The sequence below is a fragment of the Leptodactylus fuscus genome, chromosome 6 (assembly GCF_031893055.1).
Source record: "Leptodactylus fuscus isolate aLepFus1 chromosome 6, aLepFus1.hap2, whole genome shotgun sequence".
Taxonomy (NCBI): domain Eukaryota; kingdom Metazoa; phylum Chordata; class Amphibia; order Anura; family Leptodactylidae; genus Leptodactylus; species Leptodactylus fuscus.
Genome location: NC_134270.1, coordinates 143,355,956 through 143,380,729, shown reverse-complemented (window position 1 = coordinate 143,380,729; position 24,774 = coordinate 143,355,956). Strand labels below are relative to the sequence as shown.

General features: G+C 44.1%; 1 long non-coding RNA gene across 1 annotated transcript in view; it reads left to right on the top strand.

Moving 5' to 3' along the window:
* LOC142208787 (uncharacterized) overlaps positions 1–24,774 on the top strand; it is a 532,067-nt gene that overhangs the window by 28,088 nt on the left and 479,205 nt on the right. The window contains exon 2 of the long non-coding RNA XR_012716912.1: positions 5,247–5,287. This is a non-coding gene — a long non-coding RNA (uncharacterized LOC142208787). The remainder of the gene's footprint in view (positions 1–5,246; positions 5,288–24,774) is intronic.

Genomic DNA, 24,774 nt, shown 5'->3' with positions numbered 1-24,774 from the left:
AGGAGGATCATCAACAACAACAATTAGCTTAATATAAGCGGATCATCACCAAAGTCGTGGGCAGATGCTAGTGTTTTATAAATAGGATCCTAAGAGCCCTGACAGTGTTCTACACTATGTTCTATATATAGGTCCCTAGGAGTCCTGACCTTGTTCTACACTATGTTTTATAGATAGGTTCCCAGGAGCCCTGACAGTGTCTTACACTATGTTTTATAGATAGGTTCCTAGGAGCCCTGACAGTGTTCTACACTTTGTTTTAAGCCAATTTAATGTGTGGTTCATACCAAACTTGCATGACCCAAAACAAACCGAAGTCTCGAGCTGCCAAAACTGAACATGAAGTGAATGTTGAATTTCACCCATCTCTATCTTTAACATGAGCATATTCAAACAGAACAATAATATTTCAGTTGTTCTCAGTATAAATATTCTTGCTTGATATTGTAGAATATTGTGACACAACATATATCACCTTGCATTAGATAATATTTATAAGACATTTAGGATATTAAATAGGGTGAATTATTGAATCTACCTTGTACTACTTGTATTCTTCCCGATAGTAGATAATTAGCATTCTTTCAATCCAGATACAGTCTATCAACAGATGACTCAATATTTCCACTTAAAGGTTACACAACAAAAAAACCTAAGGGAAAGTTCACACAGAGTTTTTTGGTCAGGGTTTTGGCATTGTCAAAACCGGACCGGAAAACGCGTGAGACATTTCCTGAGGCATTTTTTTGCCATTTGAAGCGTTTCCTGTAGCGTTTTTTTGAGGTGTTTTTCTAGGAGTTTTCTGATCCATTTTCTCTTGGGATGTGGTCATGAATTATATTTTTTAAAAATGCCTGGCGTTTCCTGATCAGGTTTTTGCCAAAAAATCAGATTCCACTTCAGGTTTTTGACCAAAAAACCGTGAGCAGGAAAAACCGGCTCACATTGACTTGCATTGAAGCCGTGAGCTGGAAAACGCTCAGGCTTCAAAAAGAATGAACATCTCGCTTCTTTTTTGCCGCTAGCGGAAAAGACTCAGAAGCATTTTGTATACTTTGAATGGTGAGGCGTTTTTTGGTTCAGGGTTTGGAGGCGGATTTCTGCCAAAACCCTGACCAAAAAAACTCTGTGTGAACTTAGCCTAAAGGGTAGAGCAAAGAGCAATAGCAGTGCTATAGGACCACCAGGTGGGTTAGTGCCAGATGTCCTTTCCCAAGACCCAAGATATTAAATAGTTACAAATTTTTCAACAAACTTCAAAAAAAAATCAATATAATGTGAATATAAGACCACTGAGGGCAAAGACTGACCTCAAGAATCAGGTGGGACGCAGAGCTTCTGGGGACTGAGGCACAGCACATGACCAAATAGACTTTGGTAGCGGGCACCAGAATTCCGGGGACAAGTATTTTTTTGTTTTTGTTTTAATTGCAGAAACAAAAAGTTGCACAGCCCTCTACTAACACCAAGGGCATTAGTGCAAATACCTACTGTATATAAGGATACATGAAAATGAGGTTCTTGGTACTTTACATTTTGTTCAAGCTGTAAATGTAAGCTGATCTGCCCCGTCAAGGTGACCTGTATTAGGTGGGTCCCTACACTAAAATGATTCCCCTCTTTTAGGGCTTTGGTCTCCTATAAATTAAGGCAAATATGTTTTTTTAGCCATATCATGTCCTCCATAAAACCCAAATAGCCGCCTCTTTCTAGAGCACCAACACTTCTTTTTAATGTTATACTTGTAATTCCTGGACAACTCCTTTAAGGATGTATGTACATATACTCTATCCTGTTTGTCAAGAAATCGGAGAATATATAACACTATAAAATGAATCCTGACTGCTCCAGTACACAACATACTATTAGCAGGAAAAAACACACAACCCATCATTATATAAAGGGGATTTACAGACTGGAAGTGCTCAGTAACGTTTACGAGGGGCTTAGAAGGAGAATAGAACAATTAAGGGCTCGTAGAACAATGGGAGGGGCAGCAAATGTCTTTCTAGGCCCCAAATTTGGCAGACTTATGGTCCTGATGATCAAGGGCCAGAACATAAAGAAATCTGCTTATTCATATAGAACAAATGCTACTTCTCCGCTATGGCAATATAATGAAAGTATGAAGTGTAAATGATCCTTAAAGGGAGTGTATCATAGTCAAATTGACTACCAAAATAATATTAGTGCCGTATAGGTGCATTTTACGGAAAAGAAACATACTTTTGTGGCCACAAACTGATATTACAATGCAGAGAAAATCATATTTTTATGGATTTGCAAATCAGTTTACAAGTGCACCAGGGGTCCAATGTGACAGATTTACCTATAGACAGCCAAGGCTGGAAATGTTGAGCAGCAGTTCCAGAGGAAAACTGGAAAACATGCTGCTGTCTGTAGGCAAATCTGACAGATCTGGCCCCTTCCTCAATGCACTTGCAGGCTGATTTTCCGAGCCTTAAAAGGGTGATTGGTTTCATCTGTTTGTGTCGACAAAGTTCCTATTAAGGGGCTTTTCCAAGGAATGGACGTTATCCCCTATCTAAAGGATAACTTTGGTAAGGGGATAACTTGCTGTCTTGGAAAAACCCCTTTAACCCCTTCCTGCCGATGGCATTTTTTGATTTTCGTTTTTGACTCCCCTCCTTCTAAACCCCATAACTTTTTTATTTCTCCGCTCTCAGAGCCATATGAGGTCTTAATCTTTGCGGGACATATTTTTCTTCATGATGACGCCATTAATCATTCTGTATAATGTACTGGGAAGCTAGAAAAAAATTCATAATGGGGTGAATTTGAAGAAAAAATGCATTTCTGCGACTTTCTTATGGGCTTCAGTTTTATGGCGTTCACTGTGCAGCCAAAATGACATGTCCCCTGTATTCTGTGTTTCAGTAACCAAATTTATATGGTTTTATTTACATTTTAACCCTTAAATAAATCCAAAACTGTGTTAAAAATTTTTTTTTCTAAAAGTCGCCATATTCTGACAGCCGTAACTTTTTTATACGTCTGTGTGCGGGGATGCATAGGGTGTCTTTTTTTGCGGGGCCGGGTGTACTTTTTAGTTCTACCATTTTCGGGGAAATGCTTTTGCTTTGATCACTTTTTAATTCAAATTTTTATCAGAATCAAAACAGTGAAAAAACAGCGGTTTGGCTTTTTTGACTATTTTTCCTGCTACGGCGTTTACTGAACAGGAAAAATATTTTTATAGATTTGTAGAGCGGGCGATTTTGGACGCAGGGATACCTAACATGTATGTGTTTCACAGTATTTAACTACTTTTATATGTGTTCTAGGGAAAGGAGGGTTATTTGAATTTTTAATACTTTTTTAAAATTTTTATATTTTTTTACTTTTTTTTTTGCATTTATTAGACTCCCTAGGGGTCTTGAACCCCAGGGGGTCTGATCAGTAATGCAATGCATTGCAAAAAATCATAATTTCTTTTGCAGGCTGCATAGACCAGCCTGCAAAAGAAAGTGAAAGCAGACCGGCCGGGAGCCTTTACAAGGCTCCCGGCTGTCATGGAAACGTGTCATCGACCCTGGAGCATGCCCATGCGCCTCCTGCACCTTTGACCGGAGTTAATGTGTCCGCGACCGATCGTAGAGCGTAAAGACCGAGCGTAAAGCAGCAGACACCCAGTGGCTGTGGTGGCTGCCCAACTCCTGGGCGGACGCCATAGTTGCACACCCGGCATGCGCCGTACTATTATGGGGAAAGGGTTAAAAGGAGCAGAGACATAACTTTGTGGTAACACACAGATGTGGCCACAAACCCCATAAAGACACCTATATGGTATTATTATTAGTTTGGAAGGCATTTTGGATCTGATAAGACTCCCTTTAAGTATTATTTACAGTTTAATGGCCGGGATGGAAAATGTATATGTAGACTGCATGGGGCCTAAGAAAGGCTATTAATAAGAATGCCTGTTCGGGCATACCATAGGTACTGTGTCGAAACATGCCTATGCAATAATACATTATAATAGATCCTTAATCCCCATTCATCATAGTGACAGGGAACCTGTTCTTGTTGAATATACAGTCTGAGCTACCAGCAGCATGTTATAGAGAAAAGCAAACTGAATACATTGATATATCATCTTATGGAAAAAGATTCAGTAGAATTTGCAGTTTGCTCACATTCTAGGCTTAGGAGTACGGTGTGTGGTCCCATCAGTCATTGACAGCTATCATAAATGTATATACAGAGATACCGGAAAATCACTGAATAAGACCGCCCACTGGACACCCATAATGAACAGAAATGTAATAATGAATAAAAGTTATACTAACTTTTTTTCTACAAGACTACTTATCAATCTACTCAGAAAATCCTGCTCTGTAACATAATATTGCCAGATCAGACTGCATGCTGAAAGTGACTGGTCCTATCAATTTTTCTGCTGAAGTTATCCCCGTTATGTCTGCAGCACGTTTTACATTTGTATCTGTGGTGTTAATAAGGAGAAGTCTGCACCTTCACTCTCCATTACTACTACTTCTGGTTTCTTTAAATTGAATTCTGCCAGAAGTAACTGTAAAATAGCAAACAAATTGCTGAGAAAAGCCCAAGAGAACATAATTTAGGAGATCAGTAACACTTGGCTAAAAACACAGGCAAAATACACAGACAACCAGCCAAAACAGAGGGAAAGAAACACTCTATGAGCACAGTCAGGAAATCTGCTTGCTGTCTGTAGACAATATCCCATGTGTAATCACACAACCATAAGTAGATACACTGACATAGAAGACTATTTTTTAACATTGTAAACTGTGAAATTTGCAGAATTTTCAGCCCTTTGCACAGAGCAAGCAGTTTGCAGACTGTGCAAGCTGTGAGGAGAATAAAACCCCCCCCAACTACATTCACTGTGTGTAGACAAAACAGGACCTCCCCTCCACTCACTGTGAAGACGTCTTGCTTATCTAATGTATCTATGGACAGACTTTCACTAGCAAAAGGCAATGAACTGAAAATTAGCTATTAGCCATAATCACATGGTCGATGAAATGAGACTAAGTTATTATTATTATTATTATTGTTTATTTATATAGCACCATTAATTCCATGGTGCTTTACATTTGGGGGTTTATATACAATACACAAAATATACAGGTAGATATAATACTAACAATGACCGAGTGGCACAGTGGGGTAGAGGGTCCTGCCCGCGAGGGCTTACAGTCTATGAGGGAAGAGGGGTAGAGACAGAAGGAGAGGGGGAGACAGTTCAGATGGCGGTGTGGTGACAGTAGTGTTATTGGAGGTCGTAGGCTTTCCTGAATAGGTGTCTTCAGGGTCTTCTTGAAGCCTGTGATTGTGGGCATCAGTCTTATGTGTCTTGGTAAGGAGTTCCAGAGTATGGGGGATGCACGGAAGAAATCTTGGAGACGGTTGTGTGAGGAGTGGATGAGAGCAGAGCGGAGTAGGAGGTCATTGGAGGATCTGAGGTTACGTGTAGGTAGGTAGCGGGAGATTAGTTCAGAGATATATGAAGGGGACAGATTGTGGATCGCTTTGAATGTTAACATTAGTGGATTGAACTCAATTCGCTGGGCTATGGGTAGCCAGTGGAGGGACTTGCAGAGGGGAGCAGCTGATGAAGATCGGGGGGTGAGGTGAATTAAACGAGCAGCGCTGTTTAAGGTGGACTGGAGGCGGGTGAGGGTGTTTGCTCGGAGTCCATGGAGAAGGCTGTTGCAGTAGTCTAAGCGGGAGATTATGAGGGCCTGGACGAGCATCTTAGTGGTTTCGGGGGTGAGGAAGGAGCGGATTCGATGGATGTTCTTGAGTTGGAGGCGACAGGAAGGATAGGTCAGAGTCCAGGGTTACCCCAAGGCATCGGGCCTGTGGGACAGGGATAAGTTGTCCAAAAAGTTAGTGACTATGCACTCTCGAAATTATATGTCCTCTATAATAATCATACATTTGATTGAATAGAAAATTAAAAAACTGTACTTGACGCCTCTGTAGTAATGGGGCCATTAGGGACTTCCGTGGACCCAGTAGAATTTTTTGTCAGATGCCCTACATAGCTATTCTCCCCTAAAAGCAATGTATAGAATTGTGTGAAATTAGAAGCACAGTACAGGGAGATCACACATTTTCAATAATGTAACACACAACTGGTGTGAATCCATTGTTTCACCGAAGTGTTTTTTCTTTAGGCTACTCCAAGGGGAGATGTGTAAGTGGTCCCCAGTTTTTCTCCCTATCACCCCCATACAGGGATCTAGTCTTTGCTGAGGGAACCACCAGATTGCCACTTTTAGTAGGTTCTCTTTGTCCATATTCTATCCCTTCCAGATAAAATAATTTAAGCGAGAAGATATAGGAAAAATCTGTCAGCTCTCCAGTTGATTTATCGAAAGGCTTTATTCCAACATGTCCACCATTTCATGTCAACAGATGTAGACAAAGGTCCACGTTTCGGTCCCCCATAGACCAAGGTCCATAGGGACCAAAACGTTTGGACACCATTATTGATATCTTACTAATTCATAAACCGTTTGCTGTGTGATCAAGTCTTTTTACTAATATGTTGGAATAAAGGTTTGTTTTTTTTATAAATCAACTGGACTTTGAAGTCTTATACAATAAATTGCAATGTATATTGTAACTGGTCACTTTTACATCATAACTGGGTCATTTGAGGACAAAAGACTTTCTAAGCATGGAAAGAATTTTCAGGAGACATCCAAGACAGCACACTCTGTTTGCAAATGTTCAGTTGGTCATAGTTATATCCTTATTGGTTGGGGGTTGTGGCTAATGGCTATAAGACTTGTGAGGTGGTCAGTCTTCCAGAGATTATTAACTCATTTCTGCCTGTACCCCTTTAGTGCCTTGTAAAAGACCTCCAATCTACCATGGAGCCATATAACTCATTGTGCAAACTTTACAGAATATCTCTGTGATTTATCATCTACCTCTAGTAGTAGTCCCGGGGTAGGTGATGCCTGACCCAGAAGGGTCAAAGGACATCAATGTTAGTGCACAGCACTGGAGGATCAGACAAGACAGTGGTCAAGGCAGGAGTCGAGGTCAGGGTTGGTGGAGTATGTGCAGAACCTAAGTGTCAGACAATAAGCAGCACATTTTCAAAATCAGGAACAAGGGTGGGGTCAGGCACAAATACAAACTGTAGAAATACAGGCAGATAACAAGCAAGGTTCAAGTACAAGTAAGGGCTCGTTCACATCTGCGCCCAGGTGTCCGTTCTGCAGGTTTCCGTTTCCTGCATAAAACAGAGCAGGAGACGGAAACCTGCAGGACACTTTCTCACCCATTCATTTGAATGGGTGAGAAAGATGTGCGGCGGTGAGCGTTTTGCGCTCTCCGCCGCGAAACCGGGTTTTTTAATCCGGACACAGAGTCGGACATGCAGTACTCTGTGTCCGGATTTAAAAATCTGGTTTCGCGGCGGAGAGCATAAAACGCTCACTGCCGCTCACGGCCGGACCCGGTCTGTGCTTTTCCATCTTCTGGCATGCAGAAGACGGAAAGCACAGAACGGAGACCAGAACGCAGGTGTGAACCTAGCGTAAGGGTGCTTTCACGCCACGTTTTTCACATCAGTTTAACTGATCAGTTAAACAGATCCATTATTTTAATAAAAAAACTGATGCAAACTGATGTCAATTCAGGCATCAAAAAGACTGATCCGTTAACGGATGTGCATCTATTTGCATCAGTTTTTGCTAAAAAAAAAACGGATCAGTTTTTTATGTTTACATTATGAAACACTAATTAAAGTTTGTTGATAAAAAGAGGAGCTGTCCCCAAGCACTACAAGTCACAGCACAAATAACAAAAAAAAAAGTTGTGCTGTGACTTGTGCTTGGGGGGACAGCTCCTCTGTGACCCCCCACATGTGCTTCACATAGTACCATTAGTGGTAGCACTGCTAGCTTGTTCCGGCTCCTTGATGGGGTGGGGGAGGGGCGGGACTTGTGAAGTGAAGAAAACATGGGTATGATACTGCAGACAATTACACTATCAGAGGTGGAGGAAGGAGGGCAGCACAATGATATTATCACTCTTGCTGGGAACAGGGAAGGGAGGAAGGGATTGGACTTACTTTACACTGAACTCCAGCTTCTTCTTCCCAGGAGACCCTGCAGTTTCTGCCTGCAGATAAGGGGCGGGGTTATGGTAATGAGGGAGGAGCTCCTATTCAGTGAATGAAGTGAGAGGCTCTAACGGATTGTAGTAAACGGATGCACAGTGCTGGCATCCACTCACATAGGAAACTGAGGGGAAGGGACACTGAACCGTCACGGATCCGTTGTGTTTAAAGGACAGAAAAGCGGAGTAGTACACGCTTTTCTGTCCGTTTGAAATAACGGAGAGGGGCATTTTCAAGACACAATGGAGTATTTTTTGTTTTCATTGGAGTCAATGGGTCCGCTGACTGACACGTTTTTAAAAGGTAAACAACTGTAAAAACGTGTAAGTTAGGCGGACCTACAAAACGTGATGTGAAAGCACTAGAGATGAGCGAGTAGTCGATCGAGTAGGCATTCGATTGAATACTATGGTATTCGAAATACTCGTACTCGATCGAATACTACTAGCTGTTTGAAGTTAAGATTCGATGCAGAACCAGCGTTGATTGGCAGAATGCTATACATTGCCAATCAACGCTGGTTCTTCTCTTACCTTTAGAAGTCTTCTCTGTGCAGCGTTCCCGCGTCCTCTTCCGGCTCTGCATTCACTCTGCTTAGGCATCGGGCCTGGGCAGAGCCGACTGCGCATGTCCGCGCTACAAGAAAATGGCCGCTTACACGGTAAGCGGCCATTTTCTTGTAGTGCGGGCATGCGCAGTCAGCTCTGCCTAGGCTCGATGCCTAGCAGAGTGAATTCAAGGCCGGAAGAGGACGCGGGGATGCTGTGCAGGGAGAAGAATCCAGCCGGACCCTCACTCATGGACTTGGTAAGTAGAATTTGATCGAATGTTGCGTACCCCTGAAACAAGCATTTCCCCCCATAGACTATAATGGGGTTCGAAATGTGTTGCAATCTTGTGCTATCTCCTCAACCACTCTCATCCAACTTTATTCCAGCATAGGTGACATTTTCTTAGTGTGGGAACTATGACAAACAACTCCCTATGTCCAATTTCCTCCAATCCTATGAGTATGGGACTGAAAAATGTAAGTCATCCATAGTCACTCATGAATGTTCAGTTCATGAGTGAAGTTAGACCTTAAATATCAAAGAAAAACCACAGCTACCTGAAAGTATTTTCTCACAATGCAAAAGAAAATCTTACAGGATGACTAAGTCTTTGATGTGTGAATTAATAGAAGGAAACGGCTTTGGGAGGGGTAGAGGAGAATGGGAGTTGTACTGTACTTAAATGACAGTAATATTATGAAGGAACCCAAACATGCCAGACAAAAATACAATAATACAATAACAATAGATAACAATCATACTGCATTATATAATACAATATAATAATGCAAAACACAAGATAAACCATATACAGCAAAACTAACGTACACTGCCATCTGCGGTCAATACTTTTATATATATATATATATATATATATATATATATATATATATATATACAGTATACATATATATTATTTATTTATTTTTTAAAATGTAGCTCTCTGATAGCAAAAATACATTATGTCGCCTGCAATCGTAACAATCACAATTGTAACAAAAGGAGAACCTGAAAGGCAGTGAGTTCACCCCCTGTCCACCAGAAAGCAACACGGACTAGGGCCTATGTAGGACAGGCCTGAGAGGGATCACAAATGAGAAGTGCGTGAGAATAAGGATGTGATATACAGCTGCAGAGTAGAGATGGGCCAGTCTTTCAAGATTCTTTTTGTTTCAGGTTTGGTTGGTTCGGGACCAACATTTGGTTTGGGTTAAACAAGTTCGGTATGAACAGCACCTTAAAATGGCTTAAAACATAGTATAGTATAGAACTCTGTCAGCGGTCCCAGGAACCTATCTATAAGACATAGTGTAGAGCACTGTCAGGGCTCCTAGGAACCTATCTATAAAACATAGTGTAGAACACTGTCAGGGCTCCTAGGAACCTATCTATAAAACATAGTGTAGAACACTGTCAGCGCTCCTAGGAACCTATCTATAAAACATAGTGTATACACTGTCAGGGCTCCTAGGAACCTATCTATAATACATAGCGTAGAACACTGTCAGGGCTCCCCAGGAACCTATCTATGAAACATAGTGTAGAACACTGTCAGGGCTCCTAGGAACGTATCTATAAAACATAGTGTAGAACACTCAGGGCTCCTAGGAACCTATCTATAAAACATAGTGTAGAACACTGTCAGGGCTCCTAGGAACCTATGTATAAAACATAGTGTAGAACACTGTCAGGGCTCCTAGGAACCTATCTATAAAACATAGTGTAGAACACTGTCAGGGCTCCTAGGAACCTATCTATAAAACATAGTGTAGAACACTGTCAGGGCTCCTAGGAACCTATCTATAAAACATAGTGTAGAACACTGTCAGGGCTCCTAGGGACCTATGTAGGAAACATAGTGTAGAACACTGTCAGGGCAAACACAGCCAAATTTATGTCAAAGTGAAAATTACATTATTATACTGTGGGATTTCTTCAGACCACAGAGTGTAATGGGTGGAGGCTTATGGATGAGATAAAAATTTTTAATAAAAATCATATTCACCTTCTGTTAGCTCTATTGGGTCTCTAGGACATCTAGTGCTCCCCTGTGATGTCATGTGATAGGGCCTCAATAGTGGCATGGACATATCAAGCGTCATTACACTTCTGAGTGCCCATGTGACTGCTGGTGGTCCAATCACAGGCCTCAACAGTGACCCAAAGTGAATGAACTCACAGGAGAACGCCAGACACTGTGAGGAGGCCCCAAAGAGATAAGGAAAGGTGAGTATCAGGGGCATAACTTCAGGGGGTAGAGATGATGCAGTGGCCCCCCCTAAGGCCCATAAACACTAGCATCAGTATTGAGATTGCAGCTTCCATCTGGCCTATAAGCCAAGGAGACCCACAGATCCCCCTAACCATACTAAGGTGGATTAAACTCCTTAGCATCCATAACCATGACTATCAAGAATTCGCTGTAGGGATCAGATATGGTGTCCAGGACAAAAAAAATTGCAGCAGAACCCACAAGACTTTAGTTACGTCACGGGTGAGTATGAATTTTTTTTTTTTTTTTTTTTGTCATGTCCCCTTGGCCTCCATCTATTATTTTCTGAGGCCTGAAGAGATCCCAGAGTATAGAGCAGTGTCCATTTTTGTTCCAAAGTGAATTGCCATTTGTTCGTTTTTGTTAAAAACTCAAAAATTTGTAATATTCAGGTGAGAACTGGTTTCTGACTAAGCGATTCATGGATATTTACTGAAGAATGGCGTCAGAGTTGTTCCTAGTGTGAGTTCACTAAGATGGCACAACAAAGACAGGTATTGGAGAATGAAATTGGTTATAGCAGCATGGCTGGTTGGCCCAAAGAGTGAAACCAATGTCACTAGAGTCAGCTACAATAAACGCCCCCCCCCCCCTAGAAGTGCCATGACAAGCATCCATTGTGTGGAGTGGAGCAGCCACCATTGCAGAGGGCAGAGGTCACAATACAATTTTTCCGGAAGAGTAAAAATATTCCTCTTTCCATTTTTGAGGATTATTTTTACCCACAGAGGAGTAGTAAGATTGCAATCCAGTGCAGATACTACAGCCCACACAGACCGTTCTCCACGGATGGGACTTGATTGTGTGCAAGGGTCTTTTTTCTTTTTGCAACACAAGATGTAATTTTTATACATGCTATTGTGAGGGTTGTTCAATGTTTTGATCACTTTATATTCCATTTTTTTGGGAGGCAAAATGGCGATTTGGCAATTTTTTTTTTTACCACTACAGTGTTCGGTATATGGGATAAATTATTTTTTATAAATGTTGTAGTTTGTATGGGAATGGCTGATTTGTTTGCTATTGTTTATTTTTATTTGTGTTCTCAGGAAACGGGTAATTTAGAATTTTTATAGTTTTTTTTATTTATTTATTTATTTATTTTTTATTGCTACAAAGATTTTCCTGGCATAAGAAAAGATGGCCTAATGTTAGGATGTTATCAATGCGATCACTATGTGATATGACTATATATTTTATGACCTTTCACTTAGGCAACATACTAAGTGATATTACAGTAACAATTATTTAAATTTACATATTAACATATTAACAAATAAGAAAGATAAAAAAGATAAAAGTGAACATGATACTATTTAGTATTATAAAAAATAATGCACATTGCCTATATATTGGATAATAAATGCCTACAGCCCATGGGCCAAAATATGGTCCATAGACCAAATGTGGCCCGTGTTTAAATTTCCACCTGCCAGCCAGCACTGTTGCCTTTTGGGGGACCTACTGGATCCCCACTGCTTTTTTAATAGGTTGGTAATGGTCCTTATTAGGTTACCTATACCTTCTGCTGCTCGCGGCCTTTCCTCTTCCCTTATAGCCCCCAGGGGGTCCCAGGTGTAGCACATTATATCATTGTGACCTGATGTGTGGTGCACAGGGCACAGTGAAGGCTGAAGAGTGAAGAGTGGGCTGTATAGAAAATGGTCAACATTTTTATACAGTACTGTGCAAAAGTTATAGGCAAAGTAAGTTAATTCACAAAAATAATCTATTAACCCTTCTATTATTACAATCTTACTTTGCAGCATTTTTTCTGCACAACCTTAAATTTTCTATTCAATACTGTACATCGACAAAAAAATCTATGTGTTCCTTTGAAGTCATATAGAAATTGGGAAGAGTATAGAATGCTATATGTGCCACAATGATATAAAGGTGAATGATTTCCATATTGAGGACTGGTAGTAGACGTGATATCCTATCTGTGGCTCTGTATTGATATCCGTAGATGGCCGGTGATGATATAAGGTGACCCTCTATATGAAAGTTCATGAATGTATAATAAGCTATGACACATTTCTTTGATATTGAGTCACAGACTATCTGCATTAAACCCTGTCTTTAACACTGAAGGGTCATCATCACTTAATGTCGGCTTTTCAGCTAATTATTCAAGTCGATTTATCATGACAAGATGACGGATGAACCTCTTAACTCGGGTCCGGCGCGGCGTGCGCTGTCATTACTCTCCAGAAATAGTTATTGTTTAACTGCAGTGAGACATGAGGCAAGCATGCGGCTCAGCCCTGCAATTGTCTCCAGGAATCCTCCAAAACATGAGGCAGCATTCACACCGGGGACAGTCATGTGTCACATAGAGGTCATCATGTGTACAAGGGATGAACCTGATGTACCTGTGCTCTACCTATGTAACTCCGTGTATAGTGGCGCAACCGAAATGTGACCTTTACATTGCTCAAGATTGGTACACTGGTCCTAGTAATGAATGACCTACATGATCTGTTATTATAAGTGCTTGTTCACATGGCTGGGTGGGTCTGTGATCCAGGCCATTGAGGTGAACAGGTCTGTGGAAAAAGCAAAGTCTTGAAACACATGGCCGAAAATAAGCTTGGGTGTATGATTAAATATATCTGTTTACAAGTGAACCTCCATATTTTGAGTCATATATAGCTTATTGTATTACATTATCTACAATTTTGTAAGGATGGTTCTGGCTGCAACAAAGCCGCTACCAGTGCTCTCGCTTTAGTAAGAAAGCAATAATGGATTACCAGCTTTCCGCCATTACTAGGCATATTGTATTCTATGTAAGGGTGCATTCACACTACGGATACGGTGACTGATTCTGAATGTTAAAACACGTTCAGAATCAGCGCGTTATAAAGCAGATCCCATTCATTTCAATGGGAGCCGGCATACAAGCACTCCCCATTGAAATTAATGGGCTGCTTTTTACTCTACGAGCGCTCCCATTGAAGTGAATGGGAAGCGCTCGCGTGTACGACTTGCCGTGTGAAGGGGCCCGGCGCTCGGCTCAGTCCGAGCCATACACGCGAGCGCTTCCCATTCACGTCAATGGGAGCGCTCGTAGAGTAAAAAGCAACCCATTCATTTCAATGGGGAGTGCTCGTATGCCGGCTCCCATTGAAATGAATGGATCTGCTTTATACGCTCTGATTCTGAAAGTGTTTTAACGTTCAGAATCAGTCACCGTATCCGTAGTGTGAATGCACCCTTACCGCGTGACCAGCAACAGGTATAAGCAGCAATCTATTTTTTTCACCCAAGTGAATGAACTGGTGTAAGCCGTGACAGAGGTGTGCTCCACAGAATACAGCGAAGTCACAGACGCAAAGAACGACCCAATACCAGTTCAGCTAAAAACGTATTTTACTAAAACCACGGTGAAACCACATGGAATTCCACACACACTCGAATGGATAGCGAGAGCCCAGCGCTGCATAAACCTAGTAGGCTCTATATGTCCAAACTTCCTCTCTATAGTTTGCCTACCGACGGGCCCATCAAGGACGGCCGCCCAAATTACTTATTAATACCTCTGATAAAGAAGGAAGTGGTTTGTGTGTGAAGCCGAGCTACTAGAGATGTAGCATGGGGGCTAACAAACTTATAGAAACCTCTAAACCCAGACCTCCCTGGTCACCCCTAGTGAATATCAGTATCAAGTCCTGAGCACGTGGAAATAGGCAATTTGATGGACTTGGTAATATCACAGGATCCTCTGAGGTTTGGTTGCAACAGGAAATGGTGAAGGCCCGGGAGGCCTGGCTTTCGTTGCTCCCCATTGGCACTCTCCTGCACGATCTTCTCCCATCTAAGGTGAGGAAAGTAGAAGAGGTCATCTCTATTCACCCAGAGCAGTTCTTGGTTCTGCCAGAAAGTTCTCCAGAACTGATGGCGACAGATTCTATCCCAGCATGTCTGCCTTTCACAGATGCTAAGAGACTAACCAACTAAGGGTCCGTTGACATGGCGTTTTTTGCAAGCTGAAAAAAATCTGCTTCAGGAAATAGGAAACAGATTTTTGATGAAGTTTTTGTCATGATACGGTTTTTGACGTGGTTTTTGACACGGTATTTGACATGTTTTTTTTTTTTGCTCCAGCACACTGTATGGACCTGGAAACTTCTCTTTAAAAAAACGCTAGTGGTATTTTTAAGTGTTTTTTGCAAAAACCATGTCAAAAAAAACACGTTGCGTTTTTTCCAACCTCCCACTTTAATGGGTTTTTCCAGGCGGAATCCACCTGAAGATAGGTCATGTCGCTTAGCTGAAAAAAAAACATAACAGAAAAAAAACCAAAAACTAGTGACTCCCTTTGAAATGAATGGAGCTGGTTTTTCAGGTGGATTTTGAGGTGGATTCCACGTTAAAATCCTCCTGCAAAAAACTGTGTGTGAACTGACCCTAAGGGTCCATGTATATGTAGTTTTCGAGCGCGGATTCTGACACGGAATAAAAAAAAAAGCCTCGCATTGACATCAATAGGTTTTTTTTTCCGCTCATGCAAAAAGGAACCCATTGAAGTCACTGGGAGGCTTTTTTCTGCGTGGATTCTGAAGCTAATTCCACGTCAGAATACGTGCCCGAGAGGTACATGTGCATGGACCCTATCAAGGCTACATCAGAGTGAACAACTTCCTTATCAACAAGTCTGTGGAGGAACAGCAGAGGGGGAAACAGTGTCCTCTTGTGACCAAAGGGCAATATTGCAGGCATTAGTTTATACAATATAATTTAATCAGCAAACAAGGTGCAACTATATACAATGGTACTCATTCAGGATTACCGGCCTCTCACACTGACAGCGCTGGGCTTCTCAGTTCGAATCTGACGAAGGTCAACATCTTTATGGGATTGGTATGTTCTCCATGTGTTTGTGTGCGTACTCTGATATCCTCCCGCGTGCCAAAAATCTACGGGTGTGTAAATCGGCTTTCTGTAAATATCCTTATGGGTGTTGGGGATGTGTGCACACGTACAGTGGTGATGGACTCATATTGCACCACATTAACACCCATCTAAAAATAGATTCCAATCCCTTGACTATAAAATTGGCCTATATGAGCTGTATGCCTACCCCCAACCTATCCCCGTGAAACCCAATAAAGACACTGACAACAGAGGTTGGAAGAATAGGCCACAGCGGCTTTTATTAACATAACCACTTAATTAGCATCAGAAATTACCATATTCATAAACATATCAAGAATGCCATTAGACCCGCATGCCAAACATTTCCTAATTTGCATATCCAAAACATAACTCCCCGTTTACCTAACCATCCAATCCCAAAACATAAAACATGAATGGTATCCCCTCCAAGAAGGAGGGGCCTCTGAAGGCACCACCCCCGAGACACCACCATCACCTCCGACTATTACCCCCAGCCGTGATTCACCTAGCCCAAGGGCACCGACATCGGAGGCAATTACGTCCTGGGTACCCCTGACCACAGAACTTGTTATCCATCACGGTTCTCCACCAACATGCATATTACCAAGAGGGTGGAGATGACCCCTTATTCCTCCACCCCCGTTGTGCCTCCAAAAACCCCTCCTGTGCACGCCACGACGGGCGCGAGTGACCACCATACTCGCGCTCGTCTCCCCAGACCCGCACAGCATTAATGATCCCTTCCTGAATGCCTAGCAACCAGATATCCTGTCCGATGGCATTGAGGTGAACGCCATCGCTCCGAAACAACTCAGTCGACACCTTCTCAAGCTCCCTATGTCTAACCACCCAGCCCCCAAAACGACAAAGGCCGACGAGAGTCACGGACCCCAGCACCTCTCCGAAAACCCCTAGCAGCCTGCCGCACCAAAAAGGTTTTAGTAAAATCCTGAAAACCCCGCAACTTGAACCAGAAGGCCAAGGCGGCTAACCTCTTGGATAAACCCGCAGGAGAAACCCCGGACCCAAAACAGGACCCCACGAAAAACAAAACAGCCGCCTCCCAATCAGAAGGAGAGAGACCCCCATACAATTCAGCGACCAAACGCTCCCACTCAACCCAAACTAAACTATATCCCCGCCAAGTAGAGTCCCCCACGGAACGCCTCACCAAAGCCATAGCCATCCTCAAACCAGACGCCACAGCTCCTCCGGACAAGGGACGCCCACCGGATCCGCATCTGGCACCAATTCCCGAAACCGATCCCACTGAAAACGAGAAATGGCGTCAGCGATCACATTTTTACAACCCGGCAAATGTACAGCAACAAAATGAGCATTCAGCTCCAATCCCCTCAAAACCAACTGACGCAGCAGACGAACGACCGGCGGAGAGTTGGCGGACTGCGAATTGATGGCCTGCACCACCCCCATGTTGTCACACTGAAAACGAACGCGACGGTCACAAAGCCGCTCCCCCCAGATCATCGTGGCCACCACTATCGGGAAGAGTTCCAGCAACGCAAGATTATGCACCAGGCCCTCCTGACGCCATACATCAGGCCACTCCCCAGCACACCACTGACCCTGAAAAAAGGCCCCAAAACCAAAGGAACCCGCCGCGTCGGTAAACAACTCAAGGTCAGCATTAGACACCGGTTCTGCCAAAAACACCGAACGCCCATTGTAACGAGCCAAAAACGATCCCCAAACCGCCAAATCCTCCCGCAAATCAGCTCCCAAACGTACAAAGTGAAAAGGCTGCCTGACGCCTGCTGTGGCCGCAGCCAGGCGCCGGCAGAAAACCCGCCCCATCGGCATAATTCTACAAGCAAAGTTAAGCCGCCCCAGTAAAGACTGTAAATCACGCAGGCGCAGCTTCCGCCGGCGCGAGGCCATTTCCACCAGAGACCGTAACTCCTGTAGTTTATCCTCTGGCAAACGGCATTCCATACCCAGGGTGTCAATAACTATGCCTAAGAATTTGACCTCAGTAGTAGGGCCCTCCGTCTTTTCCGGAGCCAGGGGAATGCGGAACCAACGGCAAATCCGCTCCATGGTTCTCAGCAACAAAGAACACACCCACGTACCCGGGGGGCCAATGAACAGGAAATCATCTAAGTAGTGCAGCACCGAGTCAACCTGCGCCTGCTGCCGCACTACCCATTCCAAGAAGGTGCTGAACTCCTCAAAATATGCACAGGAGATCGAGTACCCCATAGGAAGGCACAGATCCACATAGTAATTCTCCTGCCATTTGCACCCCAGTAAGTGGAAGCTCTCCGGGTGAACCGGAAGAAGGCGGAAGGCCGCTTTTATGTCGGTCTTAGCCAACAGAGCACCAGAACCATACCGCCGCACCCAACCCAACGCCGCATCAAATGAAGAGTAAGACACCGCACACAACGCCGGGTCAATCCCATCATTAACTGACTCCCCATGTGGATATGAAAGGTGGTGGATGAGGCGGAACTTGTTGGTCTCCTTCTTGGGAACAACTCCCAAAGGAGACACACGTAAACCGTCCAATGGCGGGCGTTGAAAAGGCCCAGCCATGCGACCCAGCTCCACCTCTTTCACCAGCTTATCAGACACTACCTGAGGGTGAGCCAGGGCCGACGCTAGGTTGCGTGGCTCCCTCCCCCCCACCCCAACATTTGAACAAGGAATCCTGAACCCCTCCGAAAACCCCCCGAATAAACGCGCCGCCGCCGCTCTATTTGGATATTGTCCTAACAAATCCGCCATCCTTCCCACCATCACCGGCGTTACCCCTCTTCTGGTCAGCGTCGTCCCCTTTTCCCTTTCCTCTCTTAAAGCACCGGGTGAGGGCATGCGCCCCCCCGCAACCCGAGCACTCGTGTTTAAATCGGCAATCGCTGCCGAATTTGCATTGGCCGTCGTTGAACTGCCAGCAACATCCTTTACCTGCCCCTGTCGACTTTCCGGACCCCGAACCGCCGCCTCCCTCACGAAAGGACTGCCCCCCACCAGTTTTCGGAGCAGCCATCAGCTTCATCCAGGAGCTGATGTCCTTATGGTCCCAGCGCAGGGAAGGCCGCACAGCCTTCCTCTGCCGAAAGTGTTCGTCATAGCGGAGCCAGGCATTACCGCCGTAAACCCGATACGCTTCCCCGATCAAATCTAGATAACAGAAAATGGCCGAGCAATTCTCGGGCGCCTTCTCACCCACTACGCTGGCCAAAATGGCGAAGGCTTGAAGCCAATTTGAGAACGTCCTAGGGATAAGCCTATACCGACGACGCTCCTCCTCCTCTTTTTTACACTCGTCCGGTTTAACCCGGTCCAAGTTAAATTTCTCAAGGGGGAGAAGGGAAAAAATCTCCACATACTCCCCCCGCCAGATCTTCTCCCTCGTTTCCTGCTTTAGGTGAGCCCCCAGGGGCCCCTCAAAACAAACGTACACTTCACTCTTTGCAGAATCCGCCATGCGCACATCATCCTTTGCCTTATCAGAGGCGGGGGCCTCAGCCCCCGCAGCCCCCCCATCCCCACTCGCCGCAGGCACTACCGCAGGGACTACCGCAGGTGTACTCAAAACCCCAGGGACCGCCAAACCAGGACCCAGCGCCCCCCAAACACCGACCGGGGACCCCCCAGCCCCACCCCCAAAAGCCCCCAACATCTGTTGTACCCCCAAAAGCAAACCCTGAACATTAGCTAACAATTGAACCGCTCCCCCACCCCCAGACCCAAGGGAAGGGGTGACGTCCAACTCACCAGCTCGAGGGGGAGGAGCCCCAGCAGCCGTACCTTCCAAGATGCCACTGCCTCCAGGCAGCGGTGCAGCAGAGATGGATCCGTGTTCTGAGGCCGGTCCGGGACCACCCGCAGCAGCTGGAAACAGGGAAGATGTGCCGCCCGAGCAGCCTGCACGCACTCCGGGCACCGCAGGAAGTTCAACGCTGGATCTGAGGGGCGGGGACAGAGGCTCCGCCCCTTCCCCGTCGCAGGAACCGCCGTCATCGTCGCACTCGGATCTGAGGGCGGGTCCACTCGCTCCAGAGCCCGCCCCACCGCCAGCCACAGGCCGGGAGTCCCAAGATGGCCGCTGACCAGGGACTTCCGGCGCGACCGCGGCGCCTTCCGGCTCACACCCGACCCGGCGCCCAGGCACAGACGCCGGGGAGGAAGAAGCAAGCGGCTCCGGCCGACTGCCGGACCGCCGGGATCTACTGGCCCGCCCCCTGCCTGGATCATCAGCAGGGGAAGCAGCCGCCGACAGGGGAACAGCAGCCTGACGCCGGGGGGAAGGGGACACATGACGGGACCCCCCCGGAGCCGCCCGTCCAGACCGCTGGGCCGGATTCCTCCCGGAGGAGCCCCTGGCAGACGAGGCACGCCGGCCAGGAACCACCTCAGGAGGGTCCCTTACGGGGCTCCGTCTGCTGCGCCTGGACGGCGGGGGAAGCTCCGGACTGAGCCTCTCAGGTGGCCGCGCTCGTCTCCTGCGCGGCCTATTTCCCTCATCAGACGCAGGAGCTACGCCTTGAGAAGGGGTCCCCAGGCATCCCTGCAGCCAGTCCAGACCACGGTGCTCCGCAGCCTGGCGCATCTGACGCAGAAGAGCATCGATTTCAGCTTCCATGGTAAGAGAGACAACTTTCCTCTCCAAGCTCCTGAAAACTAATGGCTAACCGTCACTATTTTAATGTTTACCAAAACATATAATAAGCCCACCCACTGTCCTCTAAGTGAACCCTTTCTTGAACTTTCTTTAACCTACTGCTCTACGTCCATTTACAGTCATGTGCCCTTACTCCACTACCCCTTCGGGTACGCTACATGGGGGCTGTCTTTCTATATGTCCTAAAAAGTCATGTGGACATCAAGGAGTATTGTCCTCCATTAGGAGCCTGAGTGGAAGTCTGCCGCCATACACTAGTATTATATAGATTGCCCTTTAATCGTAATCAATTTTTATTAACTTTTTTCAAAACAAACAAAACAAGGCAATACAAATCCAAGCCATAGTATGCATATAAAGGATAACAATGCCCGGAAGGGGCCAAAACGCCGGAACGATCCAAAGGGACTATGGATTGCCATTTAATGGCAGGTTTATTGGGCACAACTTCCCTTGGCAATAGCAGCTCACTCGCAGATTGGACTTGCTGACATGAGCTGGTCACTGTGCTGAGATGAGACGACCTCTTTTATTTCACTACCTCAAAACATCAAGATGAAGATTGATATAATATTTGTGTTCTTTTACTAAAGTAAGAGCATCCAAAATATTGTTTTCTGAATTAAAATTCTTTCCATGTTGCACATGTTGCATTCTGTTCCATTTACACAGTAAGAAAATCCAATTCTACTTTACTGCCACCTTCAGGACTCCAAGGTTAATGCGGTCAAATCTGTTATCATTAGAAGAAAAGTATTAAATTAGCACAGAAAGATATAATAAGTAGAGATGAGCGAACAGTAAAATATTCCATATTCGTTTCGAATAGCCGCTAAATATTTGACTATTCGAACGAATATCGAACCCCATTATAGTCTATGGGGAAAAATGCTTCGTTTCAGGGCATCCCACCATTCGACTCAGGAGAGTCACCAAGTCCACTATCACACCCCAGGAAATGATGCCAACACCTCTGCAATGCAACTGGGACAACAGGGGAAGCATGCATGGGGGCATCTAACATACCCAAGTCACTTTATTATGTCAGGATCCCTGTCAGCTTGCGATATGCGCGAGCTGACTTTTTCCCATAGGAATGCATTGACCAGCGTTGATTGGCCAGTGTACAGCATTCGGCCAATCAACGCTGGTTCTGCCGGAGGAGGCGGAGTCTAAGATCCGTCCACAGCAGTTTCCATTGTGGTTACATCACTTTGTTTATTATCCTTATACTAGTAGAATACCAGCGGCTTTGCTCTCAGAAAATGTGTTAAATTGTTGGTTATGCTAAAGTAAAATTTTCAGTGTCACCCTGATATTGACTTTTTTTTATGTAGATTGTGAGCCCCACATAGAGATCACAATGTACATTTTTCCCTATCAATATATCGTCTTTGAAGTATTGGATGGAAATCCAAGCAACCACAGGGAGAACATACAAACTCCTTGCAAATGTTTTTTTTTGCCCTTGGCAGGATTCAAACCAAGGACTTCAGCGCTACAGGGCTGCAGTGCTAACCACTAAGCCACCGTGTGGCCCCTACTGATATTGACGTTTTCAGCTACAGTAAATCTTTTTTTCCACTTTAAATTTTTATTATTTTGGCATTTTACTAATTTGTCGTAACATTGATGTGAACAACTTTTTTTTTTAAATTTCAACATTTTTATTGATTTTAAATATTAAATACATATTATTTAGTATAAACTATTACCGCTTTTTTGAACTTTTGTATCATTTGTATCAAAAATTAAAATATATATACCTTACACAAACATATTATACATTTACACCCGATTAACACATATGGCAACCCCTCCCTCCAGTGTAATCTATAAGTAGTTCACGGACCAAAGAGTAAAATTGGTTTCCAGTTACACAACTATCTATTGTAGAGATTTTTGGTAACAATGTTTCTGGTTTTACCTTCAGGTACATACCTGTATATGAAAAGATTTTATGGGTCACTGACTCAAGAGCAAGCAACGTACAACTGTCCATGTGAAAAAACACGGGCTCTCCAAATTAATGCCGGCTACTTTAAGTGATTGACCTTGTGCTTTGTTATAGTCATAGCTTATGCAAGTCGGATTGGGAACTGCAGACGCTTAAAATTGAAGGGCATGTCACTTGCTAGCAAAGGAGTAAGCGGAATAAAAATATTTGCTCCCTATGGCTGAGGCCCCACATTGCGGAAACAGCTTTTTTTTGTTGTTGCAGATTTTGTTGTGGTTTTTTGAGCCAAACCCAAGAGTGGTTACAAAAGGAATGGGAAATATATAGAAAGCGCTTATACTTCTCCCTCCTGCTCAATCCATTCCTGGCTTTGGCTCAAAAAACCGCAACAAATTCTGCAACAAAAAAAAAGCTGCGTTTCCGCAACATGGGGCGTAACCTAAGGAAAATGGCGCTGAATTTGGTTTGGAATTTGTGTCAGATTTAACTCTGAAAAAAAGCCTCTCATTGAAATCAATGGGAGGCTTTTTTTTTCAGCGCTGAATCTGACGCGCATTCCACACCAAATTCAGCGCCATTTTCCTCCATGTGAATGTACCCTTAGAGTTTCCCATAAGAATAGCGGCTTCAATAACATTTGGCAGGAGACTCTTAATACACGATCTTATGCTGTTACACATTTTTGGTGGGTCAAGGTTCCAAAGCAAAATTATTGTGGCTCCTATTTTTAAAGTGAGCTTATGCGGTGGTATTTCAGGAGGCTCCAAAGAATTCCAAAGAATTCCATTACGGCTTGTTCACTCTCCATGACTGAATCAATGGACAATGTATGTGGTTGCTAGATCAGGCAGCCCTGTTGCATATGTCGTATACGGTCATTTTCAGAACATTCATCCTTTGGTTCAGATGTTTCCATTTTCCTTGCGTTAGCGAAAGTTGGCCCAAATTCAAAAGATACACAGATTAGTAAAATACTATGATGTTTTATTGAAATGTACATTAAAAATAAGTCAGCAGGGTAACAAACAGCCTTCCTAATGCCTTGTTCACATCTGCTTTTGTACTCCGTCCGGGGAGAGTCTACATGGAATCCCCGAACGAAATACAAATGCAATTGCAAGCGCTGTGCTCTAAAAGCACATGGACCCCCATGTCCGCATGATTCATGCGGCCAGCGCGCGGCAAGCACACGGACCCCATTATAATTTATGGGGTCCGTGTGCTTTTACAGCACAGCGCTTGCAATTGCGTTTGTATTCCATTTGGGGGGGTCCCATGCGGACTACTACAGAATTTGAGATTGTGACATCACTATGTGAATTATTCCTATACTGTGGCATCAATGTGTGTATTATCCCTCTACTGCACCATCACTGTATTTTTTTTAATCCTTGGAAGGTCATATCACTATGTTTAGTACCCTGTAGTTTGACATCACTGTGTGTATTATCCCTGTACTGTGACATCACTGTGTGTATTATCCCTGTACTGTGACATCACTGTGTGTATTATCCCTGTACTGTGACATCACTGTGTGTATTATCCCTGTACTGTGACATCACTGTGTGTATTATCCCTGTACTGTGACATCACTGTGTATATTATCCTTGTACTGTGACATCACTGTGTATATTATCCTTGTACTGTGACATCACTGTGTGTATTATCACTGTACTGTGACATCACTGTGTATATTATCCTTGTACTGTGACATCACTGTGTGTATTATATCTGTACTGTGATATCACTGTGTGTATTATCCTGTACTGTGACATAACTGTGTGTATTATCTCTGTACTGTGACATCACTGTGTGTATTATCCCTGTACTGTGATATCACTGTGTGTATTATCCCTGTACTGTGACATCACTGTGTATATTATCCTTGTACTGTGACATCACTGTGTGTATTATATCTGTACTGTGATATCACTGTGTGTATTATCCTGTACTGTGACATAACTGTGTGTATTATCCCTGTACTGTGATATCACTGTGTGTATTATCCCTGTACTGTGACATCACTGTGTGTATTATCTCTGTACTGTGACATCACTGTGTGTATTATCCCTGTACTGTGACATCACTGTGTGTATTATCTCTGTACTGTGACATCACTGTGTGTATTATCCCTGTACTGTGACATCACTGTGTGTATTATCCCTGTACTGTGACATCACTGTGTGTATTATCCCTTTACTGTGACATCACTGTGGGTATTATCCCTATACTGTGACATCACTGTGTGTATTATCCCTGTACTGCGACATCTCTGTGTGTATTATCCCTGTACTG